The following is a 14421-nucleotide window of genomic DNA, read 5'->3' on the forward strand; positions in this document are numbered from 1 at the left end:
GAGTCCTCCCCCTATAAAGACACTAGAGTCCTCCCCCTATAAAGACACTAGAGTCCTCCCCCTATAAAGACACTAGAGTCCTCCCCCTATAAAGACACTAGAGTCCTCCCCCTATAAAGACACTAGAGTCCTCCCCCTATAAAGACACTAGAGTCCTCCCCTATAAAGACACTAGAGTCCTCCCCCTATAAAGACACTAGAGTCCTCCCCTATAAAGACACTAGAGTCCTCCCCTATAAAGACACTAGAGTCCTCCCCCTATAAAGACACTAGAGTCCTCCCCCTATAAAGACACTAGAATCCTCCCCCTATAAAGACACTAGAATCCTCCCCCTATAAAGACACTAGAGTCCTCCCCCTATACAGACACTAGAGTCCTCCCCCTATACAGACACTAGAGTCCTCCCCCTATACAGACACTAGAGTCCTCCCCCTATCAAGACACTAGAGTCCTCCCCCTATCAAGACACTAGAGTCCTCCCCTATCAAGACACTAGAGTCCTCCCCCTATCAAGACACTAGAGTCCTCCCCTATCAAGACACTAGAGTCCTCCCCCTATAAAGACACTAGAGTCCTCCCCTATAAAGACACTAGAGTCCTCCCCCTATAAAGACACTAGTCCTTCCCCTATAAAGACACTAGAGTCCTCCCCTATCAAGACACTAGAGTCCTCCCCCTATAAAGACACTAGAGTCCTCCCCCTATAAAGACACTAGAGTCCTCCCCCTATAAAGACACTAGAGTCCTCCCCCTATAAAGACACTAGAGTCCTCCCCTATAAAGACACTAGAGTCCTCCCCCTATAAAGACACTAGAGTCCTCCCCCTATAAAGACACTAGAGTCCTCCCCTATAAAGACACTAGAGTCCTCCCCCTATAAAGACACTAGAGTCCTCCCCCTATAAAGACACTAGAGTCCTCCCCCTATAAAGACACTAGAGTCCTCCCCCTATAAAGACACTAGAGTCCTCTCCCTATAAAGACACTAGAGTCCTCCCCCTATAAAGACACTAGAGTCCTCCCCCTATAAAGACACTAGAATCCTCCCCTATACAGACACTAGAATCCTCCCCCTATAAAGACACTAGAGTCCTCCCCCTATACAGACACTAGAGTCCTCCCCCTATACAGACACTAGAGTCCTCCCCCTATCAAGACACTAGAGTCCTCCCCCTATCAAGACACTAGAGTCCTCCCCCTATCAAGACACTAGAGTCCTCCCCCTATCAAGACACTAGAGTCCTCCCCCTATCAAGACACTAGAGTCCTCCCCTATACAGACACTAGAGTCCTCCCCCTATAAAGACACTAGAGTCCTCCCCCTATAAAGACACTAGAGTCCTCCCCCTATCAAGACACTAGAGTCCTCCCCCTATCAAGACACTAGAGTCCTCCCCCTATCAAGACACTAGAGTCCTCCCCCTATCAAGACACTAGAGTCCTCCCCTATCAAGACACTAGAGTCCTCCCCCTATCAAGACACTAGAGTCCCCCTATAAAGACACTAGAGTCCTCCCCCTATAAAGACACTAGAGTCCTCCCCCTATCAAGACACTAGAGTCCTCCCCCTATCAAGACACTAGAGTCCTCCCCCTATCAAGACACTAGAGTCCTCCCCCTATAAAGACACTAGAGTCCTCCCCCTATAAAGACACTAGAGTCCTCCCCCTATAAAGACACTAGAGTCCTCCCCCTATAAAGACACTAGAGTCCTCCCCTATAAAGACACTAGAGTCCTCCCCTATACAGACACTAGAATCCCCCTATAAAGACACTAGAGTCCTCCCCCTATACAGACACTAGAGTCCTCCCCCTATACAGACACTAGAGTCCTCCCCCTATAAAGACACTAGAGTCCTCCCCCTATCAAGACACTAGAGTCCTCCCCCTATCAAGACACTAGAGTCCTCCCCCTATCAAGACACTAGAGTCCTCCCCCTATCAAGACACTAGAGTCCTCCCCAAGACACTAGAGTCCTCCCCCTATAAAGACACTAGAGTCCTCCCCTATAAAGACACTAGAGTCCTCCCCTATAAAGACACTAGAGTCCTCCCCCTATCAAGACACTAGAGTCCTCCCCTATCAAGACACTAGAGTCCTCCCCCTATCAAGACACTAGAGTCCTCCCCCTATCAAGACACTAGAGTCCTCCCCCTATCAAGACACTAGAGTCCTCCCCCTATAAAGACACTAGAGTCCTCCCCTATAAAGACACTAGAGTCCTCCCCCTATAAAGACACTAGAGTCCTCCCCTATCAAGACACTAGAGTCCTCCCCCTATCAAGACACTAGAGTCCTCCCCCTATCAAGACACTAGAGTCCTCCCCCTATCAAGACACTAGAGTCCTCCCCCTATCAAGACACTAGAGTCCTCCCCCTATCAAGACACTAGAGTCCTCCCCCTATCAAGACACTAGAGTCCTCCCCCTATCAAGACACTAGAGTCCTCCCCCTATAAAGACACTAGAGTCCTCCCCCTATAAAGACACTAGAGTCCTCCCCCTATAAAGACACTAGAGTCCTCCCCCTATCAAGACACTAGAGTCCTCCCCCTATCAAGACACTCCCCCTATCAAGACACTAGAGTCCTCCCCCTATCAAGACACTAGAGTCCTCCCCCTATCAAGACACTAGAGTCCTCCCCTATCAAGACACTAGAGTCCTCCCCCTATCAAGACACTAGAGTCCTCCCCTATCAAGACACTAGAGTCCTCCCCCTATCAAGACACTAGAGTCCTCCCCCTATCAAGACACTAGAGTCCTCCCCCTATCAAAGTCCTCCCCTATCAAAACACTAGAGTCCTCCCCCTATAAAGACACTAGAGTCCTCCCCCTATAAAGACACTAGAGTCCTCCCCCTATAAAGACACTAGAGTCCTCCCCCTATAAAGACACTAGAGTCCTCTCCCTATAAAGACACTAGAGTCCTCCCCCTATAAAGACACTAGAGTCCTCCCCCTATAAAGACACTAGAGTCCTCCCCCTATAAAGACACTAGAGTCCTCCCCCTATAAAGACACTAGAGTCCTCCCCCTATAAAGACACTAGAGTCCTCCCCTATAAAGACACTAGAGTCCTCCCCTATAAAGACACTAGAGTCCTCCCCCTATAAAGACACTAGAGTCCTCCCCCTATAAAGACACTACATTTACATTACATTTAAGTCATTTAGCAGACGCTCTTATCCAGAGCGACTTACAAATTGGTGAATTCACATTCTGACATCCAGTGGAACAGCCACTTTACAATAGTGCATCTAAATCATTAAGGGGGGGTGAGAAGGATTACTTATCCTATCCTAGGTATTCCTTGAAGAGGTGGGGTTTCAGGTGTCTCCGGAAGGTGGTGATTGACTCCGCTGTCCTGGCGTCGTGAGGGAGTTTGTTCCACCATTGGGGGGCCAGAGCAGCGAACAGTTTTGACTGGGCTGAGCGGGAACTGTACTTCCTCAATGGTAGGGAGGCGAGCAGGCCAGAGGTGGATGAACGCAGTGCCCTTGCTTGGGTGTAGGGCCTGATCAGAGCCTGGAGGTACTGCGGTGCCGTTCCCCTCACAGCTCCGTAGGCAAGCACCATGGTCTTGTAGCGGATGCGAGCTTCAACTGGAAGCCAGTGGAGAGAGCGGAGGAGCGGGGTGACGTGAGAGAACTTGGGAAGGTTGAGTCCTCCCCCTATCAAGACACTAGAGTCCTCCCCCTATAAAGACACTAGAGTCCTCCCCTATAAAGACACTAGAATCCTCCCCCTATCAAGACACTAGAGTCCTCCCCCTATCAAGACACTAGAGTCCTCCCCCTATCAAGACACTAGAGTCCTCCCCTATCAAGACACTAGAGTCCTCCCCCTATCAAGACACTAGAGTCCTCCCCTATCAAGACACTAGAGTCCTCCCCCTATCAAGACACTAGAGTCCTCCCCCTATCAAGACACTAGAGTCCTCCCCCTATAAAGACACTAGAGTCCTCCCCTATAAAGACACTAGAGTCCTCCCCCTATAAAGACACTAGAGTCCTCCCCCTATCAAGACACTAGAGTCCTCCCCCTATCAAGACACTAGAGTCCTCCCCTATCAAGACACTAGAGTCCTCCCCCTATCAAGACACTAGAGTCCTCCCCCTATAAAGACACTAGAGTCCTCCCCCTATCAAGACACTAGAGTCCTCCCCCTATCAAGACACTAGAGTCCTCCCCCTATCAAGACACTAGAGTCCTCCCCTATCAAGACACTAGAGTCCTCCCCCTATCAAGACACTAGAGTCCTCCCCCTATCAAAACACTAGAGTCCTCCCCCGATAAAGACACTAGAGTCCTCCCCATATACAGACACTAGAGTCCTCCCCCTATAAAGACACTAGAGTCCTCCCCCTATAAAGACACTAGAGTCCTCTCCCTATAAAGACACTAGAGTCCTCCCCCTATAAAGACACTAGAGTCCTCCCCCTATAAAGACACTAGAGTCCTCCCCCTATAAAGACACTAGAGTCCTCCCCCTATAAAGACACTAGAGTCCTCCCCCTATAAAGACACTAGAGTCCTCCCCCTATAAAGACACTAGAGTCCTCCCCCTATAAAGACACTAGAGTCCTCCCCCTATAAAGACACTAGAGTCCTCCCCCTATAAAGACACTACATTTACATTACATTTAAGTCATTTAGCAGACGCTCTTATCCAGAGCGACTTACAAATTGGTGAATTCACATTCTGACATCCAGTGGAACAGCCACTTTACAATAGTGCATCTAAATCATTAAGGGGGGGGGTGAGAAGGATTACTTATCCTATCCTAGGTATTCCTTGAAGAGGTGGGGTTTCAGGTGTCTCCGGAAGGTGGTGATTGACTCCGCTGTCCTGGCGTCGTGAGGGAGTTTGTTCCACCATTGGGGGGCCAGAGCAGCGAACAGTTTTGACTGGGCTGAGCGGGAACTGTACTTCCTCAATGGTAGGGAGGCGAGCAGGCCAGAGGTGGATGAACGCAGTGCCCTTGCTTGGGTGTAGGGCCTGATCAGAGCCTGGAGGTACTGCGGTGCCGTTCCCCTCACAGCTCCGTAGGCAAGCACCATGGTCTTGTAGCGGATGCGAGCTTCAACTGGAAGCCAGTGGAGAGAGCGGAGGAGCGGGGTGACGTGAGAGAACTTGGGAAGGTTGAGTCCTCCCCCTATCAAGACACTAGAGTCCTCCCCCTATAAAGACACTAGAGTCCTCCCCCTATAAAGACACTAGAATCCTCCCCCTATACAGACACTAGAATCCTCCCCTATAAAGACACTAGAGTCCTCCCCCTGTAAAGACACTAGAATCCTCCCCTATAAAGACACTAGAGTCCTCCCCCTATCAAGACACTAGAGTCCTCCCCCTATCAAGACACTAGAGTCCTCCCCCTATCAAGACACTAGAGTCCTCCCCTATCAAGACACTAGAGACCTCCCCCTATAAAGACACTAGAGTCCTCCCCTATCAAGACACTAGAGTCCTCCCCCTATAAAGACACTAGAGTCCTCCCCTATACAGACACTAGAGTCCTCCCCCTATAAAGACACTAGAGTCCTCCCCCTATAAAGACACTAGAGTCCTCCCCCTATAAAGACACTAGAGTCCTCCCCCTATCAAGACACTAGAGTCCTCCCCCTATAAAGACACTAGAGTCCTCCCCCTATAATGACTATTGGAACTCCTCACCCTAGAATTCAGAACAGATCAATTGTGTGGTTCATCTGAGTTAATTACATTATACGTTACAGTGGGGGAGGGGAACATGTTCAGCATATGGGATATGGGAAGTCTGGTTGCAATTAATCAGGTGTCAAGTCATGACAAAGGAAATGTGTGTTTGCAATCACACGGTACATGGGTCCCTAAACAGCCGGACCACTTAATGAAGATGTTTGTCATTTTCTGTGAGTACTACAGCTCCAGACACTACAACACACACACACACACACACACACACACACACACACACACACACACACACACACACACACACACACACACACACACACACACACACACACACACACACACACACACACACACACAACCATAAGGCTAATACAGCACGGTGGTTTCACACACACCATAGAATGTGTGATAAAGAATAGGCCTAACAATAAAATGAGAATGGTCATATGCTGAAAATAGGCTTTGAGGCAGATTAGTTGACATACTCTGTTCTGTGGTGAATGGAGGACGGCTCTGTGGTGAATGGGAATTAATGGAGGATGATTCTGTGGTGATTGGGAATGAATGGAGGATGATTCTGTGGTGAATGGGAAGGAATGGAGGACGATTCTGTGGTGAACAGGAATTAATGGAGGATGGTTCTGTGGTGAATGGGAATGAATGGAGGATGGTTCTGTGGTGAATGGGAATTAATGGAGGATGGTTCTGTGGTGAATGGGAAGGAATGGAGGACGATTCTGTGGTGAATGGGAATTAATGGAGGATGGTTCTGTGGTGAATGGGAAGGAATGGAGGATGGTTCTGTGGTGAATGGGAATTAATGGAGGATGGTTCTGTGGTGAATGGGAAGGAATGGAGGACGATTCTGTGGTGAATGGGAATTAATGGAGGATGGTTCTGTGGTGAATGGGAAGGAATGGAGGACGATTCTGTGGTGAATGACAGAGGTGCATGACCTCTAGTCTATAGTATCTGTATAATGACATAACGTTTCCCATGTACATGACCTCTAGTCTATAGAGTCTCTGTATAATGACAGATAACGTTTCCCATGTACATGACCTCTAGTCTATAGAGTCTCTGTATAATGACAGATAACGTTTCCCATGTACATGACCTCTAGTCTATAGAGTCTCTGTATAATGACAGATAACGTTTCCCATGTACATGACCTCTAGTCTATAGAGTCTCTGTATAATGACATAACGTTTCCCCATGTACATGACCTCTAGTCTATAGAGTCTCTGTATAATGACAGATAACGTTTCCCATGTACATGACCTCTAGTCTATAGAGTCTCTGTATAATGACAGATAACGTTTCCCATGTACATGACCTCTAGTCTATAGAGTCTCTGTATAATGACAGATAACGTTTCCCATGTACATGACCTCTAGTCTATAGAGTCTCTGTATAATGACATAACATTTCCCATGTACATGACCTTTAGTCTATAGAGTCTCTGTATAATGACAGATAACGTTTCCCATGTACATGACCTCTAGTCTATAGAGTCTCTGTATAATGACAGATAACGTTTCCCATGTACATGACCTCTAGTCTATAGAGTCTCTGTATAATGACAGATAACGTTTCCCATGTACATGACCTCTAGTCTATAGAGTCTCTGTATAATGACATAACATTTCCCATGTACATGACCTTTAGTCTATAGAGTCTCTGTATAATGACAGATAACGTTTCCCATGTACATGACCTCTAGTCTATAGAGTCTCTGTATAATGACAGATAACGTTTCCCATGTACATGACCTCTAGTCTATAGAGTCTCTGTATAATGACAGATAACGTTTCCCATGTACATGACCTCTAGTCTATAGAGTCTCTGTATAATGACAGATAACGTTTCCCATGTACATGACCTCTAGTCTATAGAGTCTCTGTATAATGACATAACATTTCCCATGTACATGACCTTTAGTCTATAGAGTCTCTGTATAATGACAGATAACGTTTCCCATGTACATGACCTCTAGTCTATAGAGTCTCTGTATAATGACAGATAACGTTTCCCATGTACATGACCTCTAGTCTATAGAGTCTCTGTATAATGACAGATAACGTTTCCCATGTACATGACCTCTAGTCTATAGAGTCTCTGTATAATGACATAACATTTCCCATGTACATGACCTTTAGTCTATAGAGTCTCTGTATAATGACAGATAACGTTTCCCATGTACATGACCTCTAGTCTATAGAGTCTCTGTATAATGACAGATAACGTTTCCCATGTACATGACCTCTAGTCTATAGAGTCTCTGTATAATGACAGATAACGTTTCCCATGTACATGACCTCTAGTCTATAGAGTCTCTGTATAATGACATAACATTTCCCATGTACATGACCTTTAGTCTATAGAGTCTCTGTATAATGACAGATAACGTTTCCCATGTACATGACCTCTAGTCTATAGAGTCTCTGTATAATGACAGATAACGTTTCCCATGTACATGACCTCTAGTCTATAGAGTCTCTGTATAATGACAGATAACGTTTCCCATGTACATGACCTCTAGTCTATAGAGTCTCTGTATAATGGCAGATAACGTTTCCCATGTACATGACCTCTAGTCTATAGAGTCTCTGTATAATGACATAACGTTTCCCATGTACATGACCTCTAGTCTATAGAGTCTCCGTATAATGACAGATAACATTTCCCATGTACATGACCTCTAGTCTATAGAGTCTCTGTATAATGACAGATAACGTTTCCCATGTACATGACCTCTAGTCTATAGAGTCTCTGTATAATGACAGATAACGTTTCCCATGTACATGACCTCTAGTCTATAGAGTCTCTGTATAATGACATAACGTTTCCCATGTACATGACCTCTAGTCTATAGAGTCTCTGTATAATGACATAACGTTTCCCATGTACATGACCTCTAGTCTATAGAGTCTCTGTATAATGACAGATAACGTTTCCCATGTACATGACCTCTAGTCTATAGAGTCTCTGTATAATGACAGATAACGTTACCCATGTACATGACCTCTAGTCTATAGAGTCTCTGTATAATGACAGATAACGTTACCCATGTACATGACCTCTAGTCTATAGAGTCTCTGTATAATGACAGCTGTTTTTGATTCCCCAGTGAAAGGACCATTATATAAATGTTCAATTTAAATAATCCACTATTGCTCTTACAATGATTTTTAATTGAATGCCAAATTAAATCGCTATCAATCACCTGGCAGGAGTATAAAACGAACCCATCATGCTTTCTGTAGACTAGAATATACTCAGACAGTGTAATAAGCCTATATGGACTACCACAACGACTGAATAGTAGCCTCTGTGTCATAGTAGCCTCTGTGTCATAGTAGCCTCTGTGTCATAGTAGCCTCTGTGTCATAGTGCTGTCTGCCTGACAGCCTGTCCGTCTGACAGTGGAGCACCAGGAAGTGTGTTAACCCACATTGTGGGGGGGGACAAAGGGGTTGTTTTTAATCTCCCAGCGTGTGTGATGCGGCCATATTGAATATATTGAAGGGCGGGGGTGTGTGTGCAGTGCAGGCACAGGGAGGGAGGGAGGGAGGGAGGGAGGGTGGTAGACAGACTGGGTGTGAGGAAACACTGTTTTCACCGACACCTCCAAAGATTTTCCTGACAGGATTAGGCTACACACACACACACACACACACACACACACACACACACACACACACACACACACACACACACATGGCAGGGTGAATACTGCCTTACATTTTATTTTATTTTACCTTTATTTAACTAGGCAAGTCAGTTAAGAACAAATTCTTAATTTCAATTATGTAGTACAGCTGATCTACAGACTGGTAGGTATAGTGTCTCCAATATTACCACAACTTTATTGTAGTACAGCTGATCTACTGACTGGTAGGTATAGTGTCTCCTATATTACCACAACTTTAATGTAGTACAGCTGATCTACAGACTGGTAGGTATAGTGTCTCCAATATTACCACAACTTTATTGTAGTACAGCTGATCTACAGACTGGTAGGTATAGTGTCTCCAATATTACCACAACTTTATTGTAGTACAGCTGATCTACTGACTGGTAGGTATAGTGTCTCCTATGATATAAACCAATCACCTCTAGACATGATTCTTTCTTTTCTCTGTTCTTCCTTCCCTCCATCTCTCCCTCAAACAGCCTTGAGAAGAAAACATATTGCTAGCTAAGGCACTGCATCTCAGTGCTTGAGGCGTCACTACAGACACCCTGGTTCGAATCCAGGCTGTGTCACAATCGGACGTGATTGTGAGTCACATAGGGCGGCGCACAATTGGCCCAGCATCGCCCCGGTTAGGCCGGTGTAGGCCATCATTGTAAATAAGAAATGTGTGTCTGTGTGTGTGTGTGTGTGTGTGTGTGTGTGTGTGTGTGTGTGTGTGTGTGTGTGCATGCGTACGTGTCCTCAGCCCTCAGTACAGTCCTAGAGCAGAGGAGATGTGGAAGCTGTGTGGAGGCTCTGTGTGTGTGTGTGTGTGTGTATGCCTACGTGTCCTCAGCCCTCAGTACAGTCCTAGTGCAGAGGAGATGTGGAAGCTGTGTGGAGGCTCTCTCTCTGTGTGGATTTCCCATAAAGCATTCATATGTACGGTACCTTTCTCCTCTCCTCTCTTCCCTCTCTGTGATGATGAAGCGGTTTTAGATTTAACACTAAATAATACATGCTCTTTCACTGATTCCCACTCACAACGCCTTTATGTTTTATATGCCGGTTTCTCTCTGTCTCCTGACCTCGCTTCCTCATCTCTCCTCCTCCACCCCCTCTCTGCCTCCTCTCTTTCTCTCCTGCCTCTCTCTCTGTCTCTCTGTCTCCTGCCCTCGCTTCCTCATCTCTCCTCCTCTCTCTGCCTCTCTCTCTGTCTCTCTGTCTCCTGCCCTCGCTTCCTCATCTCTCCTCCTCCACCCCCTCTCCCTGCCTCTCTCTGTCTCTCTGTCTCCTGACCTCGCTTCCTCATCTCTCCTCCTCCACCCCCTCTCTGCCTCTCTCTCTGTCTCCTGCCCTCGCTTCCTCATCTCTCCTCCTCCACCCCCTCTCTCTGCCTCTCTCTCTGTCTCTCTGTCTCCTGCCCTCGCTTCCTCATCTCTCCTCCTCCACCCCCTCTCTCTGCCCTCTCTCTGTCTCTCTGTCTCCTGCCCTCGCTTCCTCATCTCTCCTCCTCCACCCCCTCTCTGCCCTCTCTCTGTCTCTCTGTCTCCTGCCCTCGCTTCCTCATCTCTCCTCCTCCACCCCCCTCTCTGCCTCTCTCTGTCTCTCTGTCTCCTGACCTCGCTTCCTCATCTCTCCTCCTCCACCCCCTCTCTGCCTCTCTCTCTTTCTCTCTCTCTGCCTCTCTCTCTGTCTCTCTGTCTCCTGACCTCGCTTCCTCATCTCTCCTCCTCCACCCCCTCTCTCTGCTCTCTCTGCCCTCTCTCTCTCTCTCTCTTCTCCTCCCTCCCCCCCTCTCTGTCTATCTCTCTCGCTCTCTTTCTGCCTCTCTCTCTCTCTCTTCTTTCTTTCTTTCTTTCTTTCTTTCTTTCTTTCTTTCTTTCTTTCTTTCTTTCTTTCTTTCTTTCTTTCTTTCTTTCTCTCTCTCTCTCTTCATCTCTCCCCCCTCCCCCCTCTCTGTCTATCTCTCCCGCTCTCTTTCTGCCTCTCTCTTTTCTCTCTCTCTCTCCTGACCTCGCTTCCTCATCTCTCCTCCTCCACCCCCTCTCTCTGCCTCTCTCTCTGCCTCTCTCTCTCTCTCTCTCTCTCTCTCTCTCTCTCTTCATCTCTCCCCCTCCCCCATCTCTGTCTATCTCTCTCGCTCTCTTTCTGCCTCTCTTTCTTTCTTTCTTTCTTTCTTTCTTTCTTTCTTTCTTTCTTTCTTTCTTTCTTTCTTTCTTTCTTTCTTTCTTTCTTTCTTTCTCTCTCTGTCTCTCTCTCGCTCCATCTCCCCTCTCTCTCTCTCTCTCTCTGTCTCTCTCTCGCTCCATCTCCCTCTCTCTCCTCTCTCTCTCTCTCTCTCTCTCTCTCTCACTCTCTCTGTCTCTCTCTCGCTCCATCTCCCCTCTCTCTCTCTCTCTGTCTCTCTCTCGCTCCATCTCCCCTCTCTCGCTCCATCTCTCTCTCTCTCTCTCTCTCTCTCTCTCTCTCACTCTCTCTGTCTCCATAGTAACTGTGTAGGGCTTGGGGTCAGGCCTGTGTAGTTGGAGTGTGTTAGCTTTTCTCTGCTTCTGCCTGCCTGAGAGCAGCTGCTGCTGATTGCTTCATGGGGATGTATGCATCCCAAATGGCACCCTATTCCCTATGCAGTGCACTACTTTTGACCAGGGCCCATAGAGCTCTGGACCAAAGTAGTGCGAGCTACGTAGCGAATAGGGTGCTATTCAGGACGCATCACAGGAGAAGGGTAGATGGCTTGTCTGATGTGATTTAGTCAAACAGAGAGTTAAAAAGGGCCAGATTTATAGGTTACTTGGAATAGTTACTGAATGAGCTACTACAGTTATAATGTCCTTGTTTTATGTTTAGAAAAATATCTGGTTATAAATGCTTGTTATCTGTCATGTTCTTTCTCACAAATGGGAAAAGCTGCACAAGAACTCACTACTGTAGTGGTCCAGGTTACAAAGTGGCTCAGTGACTCGTGTTTGCATCTCAATGTGAAAAAACCTGTTTGCATGTTCTTCACAAAGAGGGCAACATATGCTACTGAGCCAGATGTCTATGTGTCAGGGGAGAAGCTCCAGGTGGTATCTGATTTTAAGTACCTTGGCCATACTTGATTCCAACCTTTCTTTTAAAAAGCATGTGAAAAAGGTAATTCAAATAACCAAATTCAACCTAGCTAATTTCCGATTTATATGAAATTGTTTGACTACAGAGGTAGCAAAACTATACTTCAAATCTATGATACTCCCCCACTTAACATACTGCTTGACTAGTTGGGCCCAAGCTTGCTGTACAACATTAAGACCTATTCAGTCTGTCTACAAACAGGCTCTCAAAGTGCTTGATAGGAAGCCCAATAGCCATCATCATTGTCACATCCTTAGAAAGCATGAGCTCCTGAGTTGGGGAAATCTTGTGCAATACACCGACGCATGTCTTATATTCAAGATCCTAAATGGCCTGGCTCCTCCCCCTCCACTCAGTATTTTTGTTAAACAGAGAACCCAAACATATGGCAGGAGATCCACAAGGTCTGCCATGAGAGGTGACTGTATAGTTCCCTTAAGGAAAAGCACCTTTAGTAAATCCGTTTTCCATGTCTGGAATACACTGCCATCAGACACACATAACTGCACCACATATCAAACTTTCACAAAATGCTTGAAGACACGGCTAAAGGTCAATCAGATTTGTGATCATAATCCCTAGCTGTGTGTTGCCGCTTTCCATGTCTGTTGTCTGTAACTTGTGAGGTGTGGAAACACTTTGTTGCTTTTATGAATTTTGTCTTGCTGCTTTTTGTTCTATGTTGCTCTGTCTGTATGCTACGTCTTGCTTGTCCTATGTTGCTCTGTCTGTATGCTATGTCTTGCTTGTCCTATGTTGCTCTGTCTGTATGCTATGTCTTGCTTGTCCTATGTTGCTATTGTCTATATTGTAAATGTTTTTAATAACCTGCCCAGGGACTGCGGTTGAAAATGATCCGGCTGGCTAAAACCTTCACTTTTACTGAAACGTTGATTAATGTGCACTGTCCCTGTAAAAATAAAATAAACTCAAATAAACTCAAAATAATGCCTTGTTTCACTGGTAGTTATGATAAGGTATTCATAGTCATGAAGTGTGTGTGTGTGTGTGTGTGTGTGTGTGTGTGTGTGTGTGTGTGTGTGTGTGTGTGTGTGTGTGTGTGTGTGTGTGTGTGTGTGTGTGTGTGTGTGTGTATATTGTACCATTATAAGACACACTCTGTCCTGTGTGATGTCTTCTCTTCAGGCCTTTGGAGCATCTCTTTGTTTTTCTGTTTTGAAGAAATAACTAATAATAAGTTCCTTTTAAGTTAGATTTTTTGGTCCTTTTTTCATTCAGGTGAAAGACATTATTGCACGTACAGATGTAGGATCTTTATTTGATGACTCTTTAAATACACTACATTTGTAGTGTATTTGAGTTTTAAAGTTTGTGATTTCCTCTTTTAAATATCAAACTTAATTAGCTCTAATGAAAAAATGTAAATAATCCACATTTCCTCTTGCTGCAGGATTATTTTCCTGCTGTAGCAAACTGGCTCAAATTAAGATCTCACATCTGTAAAAAGTTGATTTCTAGGGCATGCAGAACAAATGCGATGTGAACTAGATACCCCTGTACATTTTACAACCCTTACTACCTCACACTACAGCATGTTTACATTCCTCTGTGCCATTTCCCTTCTCCTGGTTCTTCCTTTATGTCAGGACAGATGCATTACGGTGGGATGGCCAAGCTTGTGTTTAACGTTCATTCATTTGTGTTCCAGGTCTGAAGTCCTTCTCAGCAGTCAGAGTGTGTGGATGAATCCAACTGGAGGACAAAGCCCTTTGATTGGTTCCTCATAGGTAAGAGCAACCTTTAAGTATCTGTCATCGCTGAAAGTGATTCTATTGGTTGGAGAATCAATATGTTCCTTAACATTTTATTTGTTTAATATATTCATTTACACTTCCATATGTTACTCTCAGCGCTGCCAAACGACAGTACAGTATGTACTGGACTTACCTAACTACTGGCATATACACGGAGTATACCAGACAT

At 45.8% G+C, this 14421-nt stretch overlaps 1 protein-coding gene across 16 annotated transcripts in view; it reads left to right on the forward strand.

Moving 5' to 3' along the window:
- The window catches only part of LOC135537257 (neuronal cell adhesion molecule-like), a 134771-nt gene that overhangs the window by 39515 nt on the left and 80835 nt on the right, over window positions 1–14421 (forward strand). For all 16 annotated transcript variants that reach the window (XM_064963441.1, XM_064963442.1, XM_064963449.1 and 13 more), the window contains exon 2: window positions 14147–14225. The gene's annotated coding sequence lies outside the window, so the exon portion shown is untranslated. The remainder of the gene's footprint in view (window positions 1–14146; window positions 14226–14421) is intronic.

The sequence above is a fragment of the Oncorhynchus masou genome, unplaced genomic scaffold (assembly GCF_036934945.1).
Source record: "Oncorhynchus masou masou isolate Uvic2021 unplaced genomic scaffold, UVic_Omas_1.1 unplaced_scaffold_733, whole genome shotgun sequence".
Classification (NCBI taxonomy): Eukaryota; Metazoa; Chordata; class Actinopteri; order Salmoniformes; family Salmonidae; genus Oncorhynchus; species Oncorhynchus masou.